This window comes from Equus quagga, chromosome 2, assembly GCF_021613505.1.
Source record: "Equus quagga isolate Etosha38 chromosome 2, UCLA_HA_Equagga_1.0, whole genome shotgun sequence".
NCBI classification, from domain to species: Eukaryota; Metazoa; Chordata; class Mammalia; order Perissodactyla; family Equidae; genus Equus; species Equus quagga.
The window spans coordinates 66,115,043-66,129,055 of NC_060268.1; the positions used below are offsets into that span (position 1 = coordinate 66,115,043).

At 36.0% G+C, this 14,013-nt stretch overlaps 1 protein-coding gene across 2 annotated transcripts in view; it reads right to left on the reverse strand.

Annotated features, from left to right (window-relative positions):
• LOC124235167 (neuroplastin) overlaps positions 1 to 14,013 on the reverse strand; it is a 65,007-nt gene that overhangs the window by 50,151 nt on the left and 843 nt on the right. The gene's annotated exons all lie outside the window — the stretch shown is intronic.

Below are 14,013 nucleotides of genomic sequence, written 5' to 3' on the forward strand. Positions count from 1 at the left end.
TGCCTCAAAAGCATTCAGATAAAACAGGACAAAGAATTTAAAAGTGCCAAATGATTATTTGGAAACAACTGAAGATACCAAGAGGGACAAGAGCGAGTAGGTAGGGATAAGAAACTAAAGTTAAGGGGCCGCCCCCAGGGCCAATTGGTTAAGTTCACGCGCTCCGCTGTGGTGGCCCAGGGTTTTGCCTGTTCGGATCCTGGGCACAGACACGGCACCGCTCATCAGGCCACGCTGAGGTGGCATCCCACACGCCACAACTAGAAGGACCCACAACTAAAATATACAACTATGTACCAGGGGGATTTGGGGAGATAAAGCAGAAAAAAGAAAAAAAAACTAAAATTAAGATAGAAAAAATAAGGAAAAAAAACTTATAAAAAATAATATATATAACTAAAGCACAGAGCTCTTAAAAAGGACTCAAAATCATATTGTGGAGGAAAACAAAGATGACCAACAGAATTATGAAGATGGGAATAGAGGAATAAATCACGTTTCCTGTATTGCTTTAACCGTTTAGATCACCGTCTTCATTACTAAAGAAAAGTAAAAGTTAAAAGAAAAAAACCTTTCTGCTGCTAAAGTATGAAAAAGATGTATAGCAAGATGTATACGCCCCTAAAGCATTTTACAAGAACCAAGAAAATGCAGAACTTCCAAAACATTCACTGTACAACTGGAAGCAAATCATACACCAGTTTCCTAGTAAAAACCACGCTGCTAAATTCCTAACTCGAGCAACAACTATAAAAATACGTCACTTCTTTGGCATAATCTAATTTTGAAGGTGCAATAAAGTACTGCAATACCAGCAAAATTACCTGCTCCAACATTACTTCAAAAATAAATCTCATTGCTAAATAAAGATCACTGCTATGCTAAGGTTGAGAGCTAATCTGAAAGACCAAGGAGACCATCACTGATACAGTTTGGAATCAGGATGTTCAGTGCTATAAGCTTCAGGATCCAAATACCTCAAACTGTAGGGAGGCTGTGTGTTAACCAAAAAATTTCATTTTAATTACTTTCTTGCTTCTGTTAAAAATAAGTGGTTAATATATCCCATATTAGAGATTTCAAAATCATAACCATCTAACTATAAAACACAGCTAACTTTAAAACTGATTAAAAAGTAAGCAAAGATAACTGAAATGATATTAGTGGCAGAGAGAAAATCTCATCAAGCTCGTATCTTGTGTCAGGTACAGTGCTAGGTGATTTATGTATGCAATCTCATTCTCACCACCACCCTGTAAGGTGTGTATTATTCCTAAAGAACAGGTGAGGAAACAGATTAAGAAACTTGCCAAAAATCAGAACTCCCACCCAATCTTTCAAGCTTCAAAATCCATAATATAATCCTTTGGTGAAGAGGATACAGAATAGGGGCCCAGTGACAGTTTTATTTGAGCAGCACAGTATTTTCAAAACTGCAACATTCAGTGTTTTCAAGTCAAAGCATGTATTGTATTCTCCGGTTTGTAAATGGTACCTACTTGCCTAGTTCCTGTGGTAAATGAGTTTGCACTCCCTGCTTTAACGCACGTTAACAAAAAGAATAAAAACAAGTGAACAGCTGCTCTCCTTGCCTTTCCATTCCTAGAAGAGGTGTGGCTTCAACCAGTGGTAGTCCTGGGAACTAGGTGCTGTAATCCTACATCAGAGAATACTTAACAAGTGCAGGGACAAAAAGAGAGAGACTTCTCCACAGGGAGCTGCTCTGCCTTTTATTGGAGCATTTACGGAGCTCTGCCTTTTATGGACACAATGATTAAGATGGCACTACCAGCTTTTAATGGGCTGGAACCAGGGATCCTCAACAACCCACAAAGTAGGAAAAGCCTTGCACAACAAAGAATTGTCCTTCTTCCCACACAACTTTCAAATGACGCTCAAAAAGATGAAAAACTTGTTCTGAGCCTAGAAGCTAACTCTTTTAAATATAACACGAAGTATTCTTGCACGGTTTTAATTAACCATCACTCAATTTTCCAGGAATGCAATTACTACGTAAAGTGAGGAGATCGTACTTTGTTTCATTTGTAACTTTACCAAAAGTTGTTCATCTTTTCAGAAAATCACATTATCAATAGCAATGCTGCCTGTAGTATTTGAGTCACTGTTACAGCACAAATATACCAGCCTGCATTTGTAGTTGTCACATTCTTGGTTTTTCCACAAATGGATATAAACAGCAGGCTACTTCGTCGTCTTCCTGTGTAGCCATGCCTGAGCATTCACGGACTAAACTAAATATCTTATTATAAGTTGTTTTCCTTTATTTTCTCCTTTATATTACATTTAGGGTATTACATTTTTTTTCTTAATAATGCATAGGTAGGTTAAAACACCTATGAATTTCACTTGAGGATAGTAAAGGGGAGTTACAAAAACGTGTTATAAAAAAAGGACACAAGATAGATACATGACTTTACTTTCTGTCGCCTACCTGGGGGAAGTAGGGAATAGGGATGAGGGTAAGAGGGTGTCCCTGTAACTAGATATAATTAGAGATGAGAGCAGTACTGGGAGGCACACTTCAAAGATTACAGAAATTCATATCAGCCTTCCCTATTACAGGGAGATAATTCAGTGAAAAGGCTAGTCTGCTAACAACCATGTAAAATGTAAAATTTACTATACAGTCATCAATTGCCAGACGAACCAACCTTGAAATAATCTGGCCCTTCTCACCAGTACTTTCACTTTCCTATGAACTACCAGAGTTGCAGTTAACCTATTAAGGGTAAACACTTTTATAAGTACCAGGCACTATAACTCAAAGCTATACATACAAGCCACTTTACAACACAACAGTCTGTAAAGCACTTTTCCATACCTTATCATTTGATCTCATAAAAACCCTATAGATTATTATACGAATTTTAAAAAGAGAAACCATAGGAACTAAAATGGAATTAGACATGAATTCAGGGCTCCTGCCAAATCCAGTGCTCTTTCTATTCAAGTATGTTGCCCCACAAAAAGATCTTTTTGATATAGTTTTTATTTATGCTTTACATTTACAAGGGTGACAGAGTATATCAATTTACTTATCCTGTAATACTATCTCCAATTGCGTTTCAACATCAAATTTAAACTACACTAATTTCCTAGTTTCATAAAAACCATGAGTTATTTTTAACACTTCTTAAAATTGCCTTAGGGCTGGCCCAGTGGCGCAGCAGTTAAGTTCACACATTCCACTGTGGTGGCCCGGGGTTCGCCAGTTTGGATCCTGGGCATGGACGTGGCACCATTTGGCAAACCATGCTGTGGCAAGTGTCCCACATATAAAGTAGAGGAAGATGGGCATGGATGTTAGCTCAGGACCAGTCTTCCTCAGCAAAAAGAGAAGGATTGGCAGCAGATGTTAGCTCAAGGCTAATCTTCCTCAAAAGAAAATAAAAAAATTAAAAAAATTAAAAACTGCCTTAAATATATTTCAAATAAATATGTAAAAGTATAGTTATGATTATGCTTTATGTTACTTAATATCATTCACCCTGGAACTATTACATTGTTCAATTCTTGTTATTCTTATAGCCACCCCGCCCCGGGCCCACAAAGGACAAAAGGGAGATCTCTTACATAGAATTACTGATATACAGTGACACAACTCTAGTCAAAAGGCCTGATAATAAAGCTCATGAAACCATGATTTTTCTTAGTGTTGAAATTTAACTGTAAAGAAATCACATCCCTAGTCTGCAGAGCTAACATTCACTTTCTCTGACTCTCTAAATCAGGCGGTTACAATTCAGCAAGTGAAAATTATTCTGAACTCAATAGGTGGAAAAGGGTGTGGTCAGTCACATCTTCATTCATACCTTTTTCTTCTTCCAAGCCAACATCGCAAATATATTCCAAGGCCCCAAGCAAAAATCTGAAAAAGGACAATCCTCGAACCAACAGCCCCAGAAACATCTTTATCATATACCCTCAGGCAATAGTGCCCTAAATTTTAAAATATTTTAGGTAAGGAGAGAAGAGAGAAATTACTAAAAAAACAGCCTGAGGCCCTCTGCTCACATCCTTCCTGAAAATAGCTTTAATTTTCAGAGAATAAAAGAAAAACTCTGTCAAATATAAAGTATCAGAATTGAAGAAAACATATATAGAAATGCGATGTAATCAGAATAAAACAATATTACCCTAAACTATACTTTTTCATAAAAAATTTACAATGTAACATGATTTTGCTCATATTAAATCTACTTTAAAAAGATTTCTTTTAATACACAAAAACTCACCAAATTTCAAGACTCTTTGTCGTTTAAGTTCTAAATGCAAGGCCAAAATAGCAAAAAGGACATTCTTCTTTTTTTAGGGTTGCCAGATTTATCAAACAAAAATTCTCCATTGTTTATCTGAAATTCAAATATAACTGGGCGTCCCGCATTTTATCTGGCAAACCTACACTCTTTGAACTAATTAAAGTGAGCTGGCATCTCTACCAAAGTATGACAGCACTAGCTCCCACTCACACACACACAAAATCCTATCACAGCACACATTTGACTGATGAAGTTAAGAGTTAGCCTGGAAGTGCTGTTTTCCTGATGATAAGCCCTTCTTAATAGCTGACATTTACCATATAAAAGAAAAAGGCTTATTTCTAAGAGCCAAAGGTTAAACTTTTACTAGGTTCCATCTACTCTAGTGAATGAACCCTTATGAAGCTTGTGCTTCTGTGTGTTAAACACAGACTGGAAAAATTTCAGTGCTTTTGATAACTAAACAAAATTTCATAGGGTTTTTGATAACTAAACAAAAAGAAGTTGCCTGTGAAAGTTATAACAAACATAATCCTGTTTTAAGTACTATAGGCAGATCCTAAAAGTTACTTTTATGAATTTCAAAGTTAATCCACCATTTTTCTTGAATTCATAATCACAGAACTTTAGAGTTGGAAACAAACTAATTTCTGGACCCTTAAAAATTTCTGGAAAGCCCATTTCATTTCATATTCATTTCCATAAAGGTTTTTTCTCCTATTGAGCTCCAAAGTAAGTACTAGATATTAACAGAAAGAGATCCTCCCTTTTGTTTTATGTGGTCCCTCTCAACCAGCTCTTTGGGGGTTTTTTGCTATTGTTGTTTTGGGGGTTTTTTTTGAGGAAGACTAGCCCTGAGCTAACACCTGCTGCAAATCCTCCTCTTTTGCTGAGGAAGACTGGCCCTGAGCTAACATACGTGCCCATCTTCCTTTACTTTATATGTGGGACACCTGCCATAGCATGGCTTGCCATGCCCGCACCCGGGATCCGAACCGGCGAACCCAGGGCCCCCGAAGCAGAATGTGCGCACTTAACTGCTGTGCCACCAGGCCAGCCCCTCAACCAGCTCTTTGACCTACTTATAATAGCTCTGACAAGGAGTCAGTGCAAATAACTCTATTCTTCTGCTAGTTTCATTAAAATCAACTTCATAATACCAAACCTATGCTCTTCTTCCCTGTGCTCTAGGCCACTGCTCTTTGATACAGCCCATCCATCTTTGGAGACTGCCTAATTCCCTTACTTCATTTACACTGCTACCTTGAAGGTATTAATAGATAATCACATCCCCCTAGTGTTCCCTTTTCCTAAATTTAGCTCCTTCAGGCTTTTCTCCTCAGTCTTATGCTACCATCGATGTAGAATTATTTGCGTCTTCTCCTAAATGTGGTTGGAAAGTGTTAATAATTATTTGGAGTTCAATCCTAGTACGAAAACAGTAACACTGTTAGCAGTACCATAATTTTGATATGTGATCACTATGTTATTTGTCTAGGGTAATTCAATGACAGTTCATCGCAAGTTATTTGAAACCTCTTTACAGTTACTCTTTTCCAGGTAGCAGTTTCCTGGTTTGCATTAAGCCCATTTATTTCATCTTCCTTGGTGAATGATTTGAGATTCAGCATTAACAAATATAATTTCAATGCTGGAGCAGCTATGTTATTTTTTTCCAGTTGCTCTACAATTGTTCCAACCTGCTAAATTTGTATAATCAAAAAATCCTAAGTTAAATTTAACATATTCCTTCAATCTATCTATGGATTGAAAAGTATTTCACATAGCTGCCAACACAGGACAGGGACATCTTGTTGCCTTTTTTGCCCTCCAAGGAGGAATGTCTAAATATGAGAAAATAATCTTGCTACTCTAGGATTTTGAACATGAAAGGCAAATGATTCTTCAGTGATGGTTCTGCTTTCCCTCTCCCTCCCTTCCCTTGGCCAGTGTTCAAGTCATGTGTACTCACCAGAAATGTGCCTCACACAACAGCATCAGAGTAAGCATTCAGCTCGGAATAAATAGCAGCGCTCCTAGCCCTGTACTCAACCAATAACTCAAAGGCAGGCACTAAGGAATAAGGAACATAAGCTCTAATCTAAAAGAAAGGACAACTAAACATACTGGGAAACCTGTGCTTTGATTATGACATTCAAATTACTGAAGCTTCTCCCTTTTCCCAAGTTCAAATAGAAAAAAACCCCCAATATTATACAAGTAATGTCTACTGCATTAATTCAACAATGCCATATTTTCTTTACTAATAACGACTAGTAACAGTTCATGTTGATATTACTGATAAATGCCTCATGAAAGTCCTTATTGTGTTTACAAAAATCATCAGATTGTTCCAGACTACATGGCATATTAAAAATAAAACAAACTAAAAACAAAATAACTCCATACTTGAAAATGCTCTGTTTTTCAAACATGAGTCTCATGGCCCTTTAATGAATTATGAAATCAATTCAGAAGGTCACAACAGCTTTCCTTAAATATGTTACAGGGTAAGGACAAGTATTGTTTCACAAAACATTACATATTTCCACATATACTCAGTTACAAGAAAAATCTATTCCTCTATCTGGTTACAAACAAAAGTTTGAAAGCCTTTTTCTAAAGAGCTTTTATATTTTTAAAGTCATTTCAACATGATTACATCTGAACCAAATTACTCCTATTTTACTAATGTAAACTAATTCTTACTAACTACATTTTAGCACCTAGAAAATTTTAATTTGTAATGTTAATTTTTCAGGTTATTTTTAAAATAATAAGCAGCAAGGATGTAGCTAGTAACTGTTGAAATTACATAATTACATGTAAGTTTATCACATTACTCACTCTATTTTTTACATTTGTAATTCTAACAAAAATGTAAAAGAAATAAAAAACAAGAAAATGGACCTACCTAACCGATACAAAGGATATAATGAAAAAATCTGTAAACGGAGACTTTTGACACATTGTTTCTAAGGAATATCAATCTAGGAACTTACTCAGATTTAATTCAGGTAACATTTGGGCTGCCTTATCCAACTATAATAGACAGGTGTAGAGATCCTAAAAAAATACATAAGGGACAGGAGAAACTAAGTCAAATAAAAAACAAACCTCCTCAAAGGATTACATAAAAATACAATCAGTTAAGTGTGATTCACTCTCTCTTCATTGCCTCTTCAATTGTCAACTACTTTTTAACCAACAGAGAGAACACAAAATATCTACCTACCTGGCAGTGATTTTCATTTCTTAATTGTTTAATTCACACTGGCAATTTTCCCAGCAAGTTTAATATGAGATCTCTGTAACAGACATAAGTCTGCCTTCCTTGAAGAACTACAGTGCTGTCTGAAACAGGTTTACAGGCAGTTGGATTTTAAACAGTACACGCCTCAAAGTCATTTTCTTTATCTCCACAAAGAAAGTTTCTAAAAACTTATTAAAACAGGAAGTATTCTCTCTCTAGGCCCCTTACCCATTAGAGGCAGTACCTAAATGTAAGGTCAATAGAATTGTGTAATTTTGGAACTGGAAGGGAATTTAGACATCACCTAGTCCAGTGGTTTTCAAACACTATCATCAGGAAGAAAAGAAGAATCAATGGCATAACAATTAATATATCCAAGCACACTCTACTTTCTTTTTAAACGTCATCTTCCTGCATATGGAACATTTTGCCTTGTTAGTATTCTATCAGAAAAGGACTTGACATTTTGTCTTGTAATATATATTTAATCACCTTTAGAATATGAGTATACATTTGGATATGATTAAAACTACTGGTATAATTCAGAACTTAATGTTTTCTAATAATAGAACCTTACATAACATATAGAACCCTGACACTTTCAGAGTGATTTTACATCTTCTCATTTATATTTCATTGTCTAGTCAATTTGAAGCACTACTTGAGTGTAACAATGACAGAAACCAAGATAAAACAAAGGGAAGTGAAACATAACTAAATTGATATACTTCTATAAAATACCATAAAGCATACCATAAGATTCCAGTAATTAAGATTATTTGAAAAGAAAGCAAGTCTTAAAACATTCCATAATTGTCTTCAGAAATGCAAAAGAATACCATTCAGTACTTTCAGTACAAGGAACTTAGCATAAGATGTTTCCATCAAAACTGACCACCATCTGCTTTAATGAAGAGATAAGACTGGGTTTTTTTAATTTGAAACACAACAAAAACAACAAACAAAAATTCAGTAAGTCAGGAACATTAAATGTCTCCCACTAACCTACTGTATGCAAATAAATGTAGATACTTAGGAAATTCTTTAAATATTTAGTAAACCCCATTCCCACAAAGATAAACCAATTAAAAGTTCAAGCAATCAGGCAAAAATGACATCAAGTTAATTAGGTTTGATTAATAAATGTATATCTTTGTATATACACAAAAGCAAACCAAAATAAAGTTAGGCCTACTTTCAATTTTAGATAACACAGTAAGTTGGAATTAGGTGCAAATCTTGACTCCCTCTTCTGATTGAATAAACTCTTGAAAAACAAATACATTTTACTTGTGTATTCAATTTTTTAAATTTAGACACCAATACCACTGGAATAATGTTTTTACATAGGATCCACAGTATTTACTTTAAATTCAGTGAGAAATTTATTTATATATTAAGCCTATAAAATGTAACAGTTTATAATCAACTAATTTTACTGGAGAGGTTTCCCACCTTTCCAAAGCTAATCTTTATCAACTAAAATTAGGAATTCTGGAAAAAACCCACAAAAATCTCACAAACAAGTTTAAAATGCATCATCTAAGCTGCTTAAAATTAAACTCCATATCATCAATGGCATTTTTAAAAATTCATTTAAACTGAAAGGCAAGCCAATTGTTCACAGGAGGTGATTTTGCGCCATTATTTTAATTTTGATGTGTTAATGTACTTTAGAGGTCCCTGGTCCATTTATTCTTTCTGACAGATTCTCTTTTGCCAGATGCTCCTCAAACGAAGATTCATTCCTCATCCTTGCATCCTGCTTTTCTCCCTGTACTACTGCGGCCTTTCTTCTGTTTTTCCCTTTCTCTTACAGTTTCATTCTCTACTTCTGATCCTGTCCAGATTGTGCTCTCACTGTAAATGATAAATTGAACAGAATGCATCAGAAAGTTTTTCACAGAATGCAATTCTTGCAAAACTTCTTTGTATAATTTCAAACTTCTACTGAACACCTCCTATAATATCATCCAACACCGCCGCTCATTGCTTTTCCACATACTTCATTTGTATAGATATTAGCACTTTACCTCCTTCCCAAATTGTCTTATAAAAAAACCTTTACATGGATCCAGCAAAGTTTCAGATGTTACATATGAAACATCTTACTTTGAAAAAGTACCTCAAACTAAATAAATGAAAAACAATGTCCAAATTGACAGAGCACTTTGCTAGTCATATCTGGTCATCTTTATGGGCCCAGTTAAATAATTATTTTTATTTAAAAAATTAAAGACAACACAATAACATTTTGCCTTTTACTAATGTCTAAAGGTATACTCCACAAGAGAAAATGTTTCACATCAAAATTTTGTGGGGTTTTTTTTTTAAAGATTGGCACCTGAGCTAACAACTGTTGCCAATCTTCTTTTTTTTTTTTCCTGCTCTTTCTCCCCAAACCCCCCAGTACATAGTTGTATATTTCAGTTGTGGGTCCTTCTAGTTGTGGCACATGGGACGCCGCCTCAGCATGGCCTGATGAGCAGTGCCATGTCCGCGCCCAGGATCTGAACTAGCAAAACCCTGGGCTGCCACAGCGGAGTATGCGAACTTAACCACTTGACCATGGGGCCGGCCCCTCACAATTATCTTAACGAGAAAAATAAAGGGATTCCTTCAAGACAAAATAGTCTAATTTCTCATGTCTGTATAACTCACACAAAGTGAAACCTGTAATAAATTTCAGTCTTAATTTACGGCAAATGTTTGGATTGTGGAGCACATTTATATTTAAGGGTTTTTATTTTCTTTTTTGTTTTAAACCTTGGTATATTAACAGGTTAAGCTCTATTATGTCTGGCAACACAAAAACTGCATCTGCATCCCTTTCTAATTTGGATCCAGTAACCTTGAAAACCAAAGACTAAGAGCCCAGAAACAGGTCCTGATGTAGTGACATGGCCTTTCCTCCCCAGACCCCTGACCAATTGCTCATGCCTGGGTACTCTATTATATCAGCAGTGACAATTCTGTCAGTTGCCTGAGAAACTGGAGGCTTATGCTCTCCTTAGGAAATGCTTTATTCCAAGGCAAACTATTTCTTCTGGTCATTTGAAATCATATTTGGATTAATTATGTTAAGATCTGTTGCTTGACATTTGGCATGTCATTTGTGCCAGGGCTGCCATAGATAACATCTGTCTTCTGTTGCTCATTTCAGTTCACCCAAAGAAGAGATGCACAATCAATGGCAAATACACGTCTAAAAACATACTCAGGGAGAGAAAACTGCCCAGCCACTGAAGCAAACAGCACTTGACAGAAAAGAAAAAGATTCATGAATCATCTAATACAAATACTGTCATTGTTACAAAGCACAATGTTCACAACTATCTAGTATCACCCAAGCAAAACAGTTTCTTAAAATATAGCTTGTTAATAACAAAATTCATTAGACTCCTTATTTTCTCCTACTAAACAGTGTTAATTATCCAATTTTATATTTTCAGAATGAATGTATCACATTTTTACACTTCACTCCACATTCATTCATTAGCTAACATCTCCAACACTCCTACTATGTGCCAGGCACTAGACTCTATTTTTCTTATTCACAACAATGGGACTCAATGAAAAGGTGATACCTAGCCCATATGAAAAGACAGTTCACTGAAAGCAAAAGAAAGTCATGAAATCTCCCAGACAATGAAATGGAAATATGAACTTCCTCGCTAGAATTCACAATTGCACAGGCAGTGCAGCAGGTCACTTTTCTTAAAAAGTTACATAAGCAAAAGCACAAATCTCTCTGTTCGGGGCCTTAAAATGGCCTACTTCACTTTACTCAAGATGACAGTAAGCAGCAGTAACAATTAAAAGTGTGATATACTCATGAAGAAAAACAAGTAATTAATAATGCTACTTTTTAAAGGATAATAGTAATAGCTAACTGACTATAGTGAGCAAACATTTAGTACATATAGTACTGTTATGCCACATATAGTAATGTAGCATATGTTAGCATACATATGTTACATACGGTAACAAGTATTACATATAGTAAAAATTTACTCTCTACTGAGACTCAGTATACGCCAGGGAGAAATCTAAGTGCTTTACGGACATTATCTCATTTAATCCTCATATCATCCCTAAGGGATTGGCATTATTATAAACCCCATTTTACAGAGGATAAAACTGAGACTTGGAAGTATTAAGCACTTTACTCAAGGTCACTTAGCTACAGAGAGCTGGGACTCAACCTCAGGTCTATCAGGATCCAAGGTCTGTGCTCTTGATCACCACATAACACTGCTTGGTTCGCACTCATTCAATTTCAGTTTTATTCTAATGCTTTTGAATGTCGTATCGGGAAGGTTACTTTTTAGGACAAGTTTCTTCCTTTAAAATGAACTACATTTTTCTTAATACATACAAAAATCAACACCTAAATAAGGATTTTACTTGAACATGTGGTCCTACAAGTCTAAATATTTGGATAGGAAACAAAATCTATCTAAATGAAAGCCTTGAATTTCTATGGTAATGGGTCACAAGTGGAAGACACCCTGAGGGTCATCTAGTCCAAATTCATTTCAGGAATAATAAAACAGGGACCTTTTGTAAAACATCAATACTCAATCTAAACTACCACATACCCAATCCAGAAACACTTAGGTTTGAGTTGTTTGGGTTTTTTTAAGTCATCATTTTACATAGGTAATTTAACATTTCAACATCATACAGAGCATGATATCCATTTCTGAAGATCTGTAAGAAAATACAAACTCCATGACATGAAATCATTATTGTAGGGCTATCACCACTTGAAAGCTTGAGTTTTATCATAAGGTATGTTATAGAAAACTATAAAATGGCATCCTTACTTATATGGACTCAAACTCAAAAAATAGCCATTTCTTCCTTGAATTAAATTTACTTTCATTTGGGTCAACTGCAAGCTCAGCTTCACTTCATCAATCACGTCATGTGACTACATTCAAGCTCATTTCAAGGAAAAGTCTGCTCTAAGCTGTATTGAGAACACACATCACTGAGAACAGCCAGATGAGTCCTTGTAGACCTATCTGAAAACCTTGTTTTAGTTGCTAAGAAGCTATAATTTCACCGTATTATAAATCATTGAAAGAAACTATGCCAGTACAGATTAAATATGTTAAGAATCTCTCACCTATTGTGCCAAATGAAACCATTCTATTTCCACAAATCAAATAGCTGAAATTAGTATTAGGCTTCTTGAAGTCATATTGTTAACACAGACTAAAAACTGATAAGACAAATCAGACTAACTACCCTGCCTTCCACAGTGGCCTCATGCTTTGGAGAAAAACAGGAAAAATACCCAAAATATTTTGCATATTCAATCCTAGAAACAAATAAATGTTTCCTTCCTGACCCCTGCAATGATAACTGAAGGCTATGAACCATATATAAGATTTGATTAGTACAATTTGGTACAACAAACACTTATATTTAACCAATGATGCTCTTTTAATCATTTATTGATATATTTTCACCATAAACTTCAGCATTTTAAGCCCAGATTCTCCTTAAAATGCTTAATTCTATTGGCTCTATCATCGATGTTTTACAAACTGAAAGTCATTTAAATTTCAGCTATTCCAAGAAAAATTTTAAATTGTTCTAGCATTAACAACAAAGAATCACTGAAGGATTAGCAAGAATAATTTATAGTCCACTGTCCAGTACTGACCTCATAAATTCCTTCCTATAAAAATGTTTTCTAAACCTCTTAAAGGCTGTTTCCACAAGAGCAGAAACTGGTTCACAGTACTCCTAGTTTCACCCACGAAAGATCAATTCAGCAGCTGAACTATAACACAAGCCTTCAACAATCAGAATCTTTTTTTGTCGAGGTCCCCCACCACCATTTCTCCATCTTCTCTAAACAGCTTCAGTTCAAAACTCAATTCTCTCGTTTCCACTGTACCCTGCACACATCTCAGGGACTACTTTTATGTTTCTCAGAAATAACGTCTCTTGTGTCTTGAAACTTTTAGAGCTTAACAACCTACTTCCTCCATCTCCGTCTTTCCAGTCACTGCCCTCAATTCCACCAGTGCAGTTCCAGCTATATGGCCCTGCCTTCCCAAAGGCCCAACCAATATCACGGAGCACTTGCCACAACTCAGTTCCTCCCTTCTCTAATATATCCTCCACACTGCAAACCAACATTACACCCCCGGCTTCCTGCATTTTACTCCCTTCCCTTATTCTGTCTTCCTGCACCCCCATCTCTACACCCGGGCACCCTTATTTCTCTAACAAATATCCCTCCACCTCAGTTTCAACCCTTTCTCCCCAACCTCTGCTCGTTCTTCCTCTCCTTATTTAGAAACTCCTTTTTGCTCTCCCAACCACTACCCCAGAATGCCCAACACTCCACCCTCCTTAGTAAACCCAGCCCTCTTCCCCCATCTCGTTTAGAGCCGCCGCTGCTGCTCCCTCCAGATCCCCTACTGCAGTCAACCCACTACCTCCGCTTTCCACCCACCT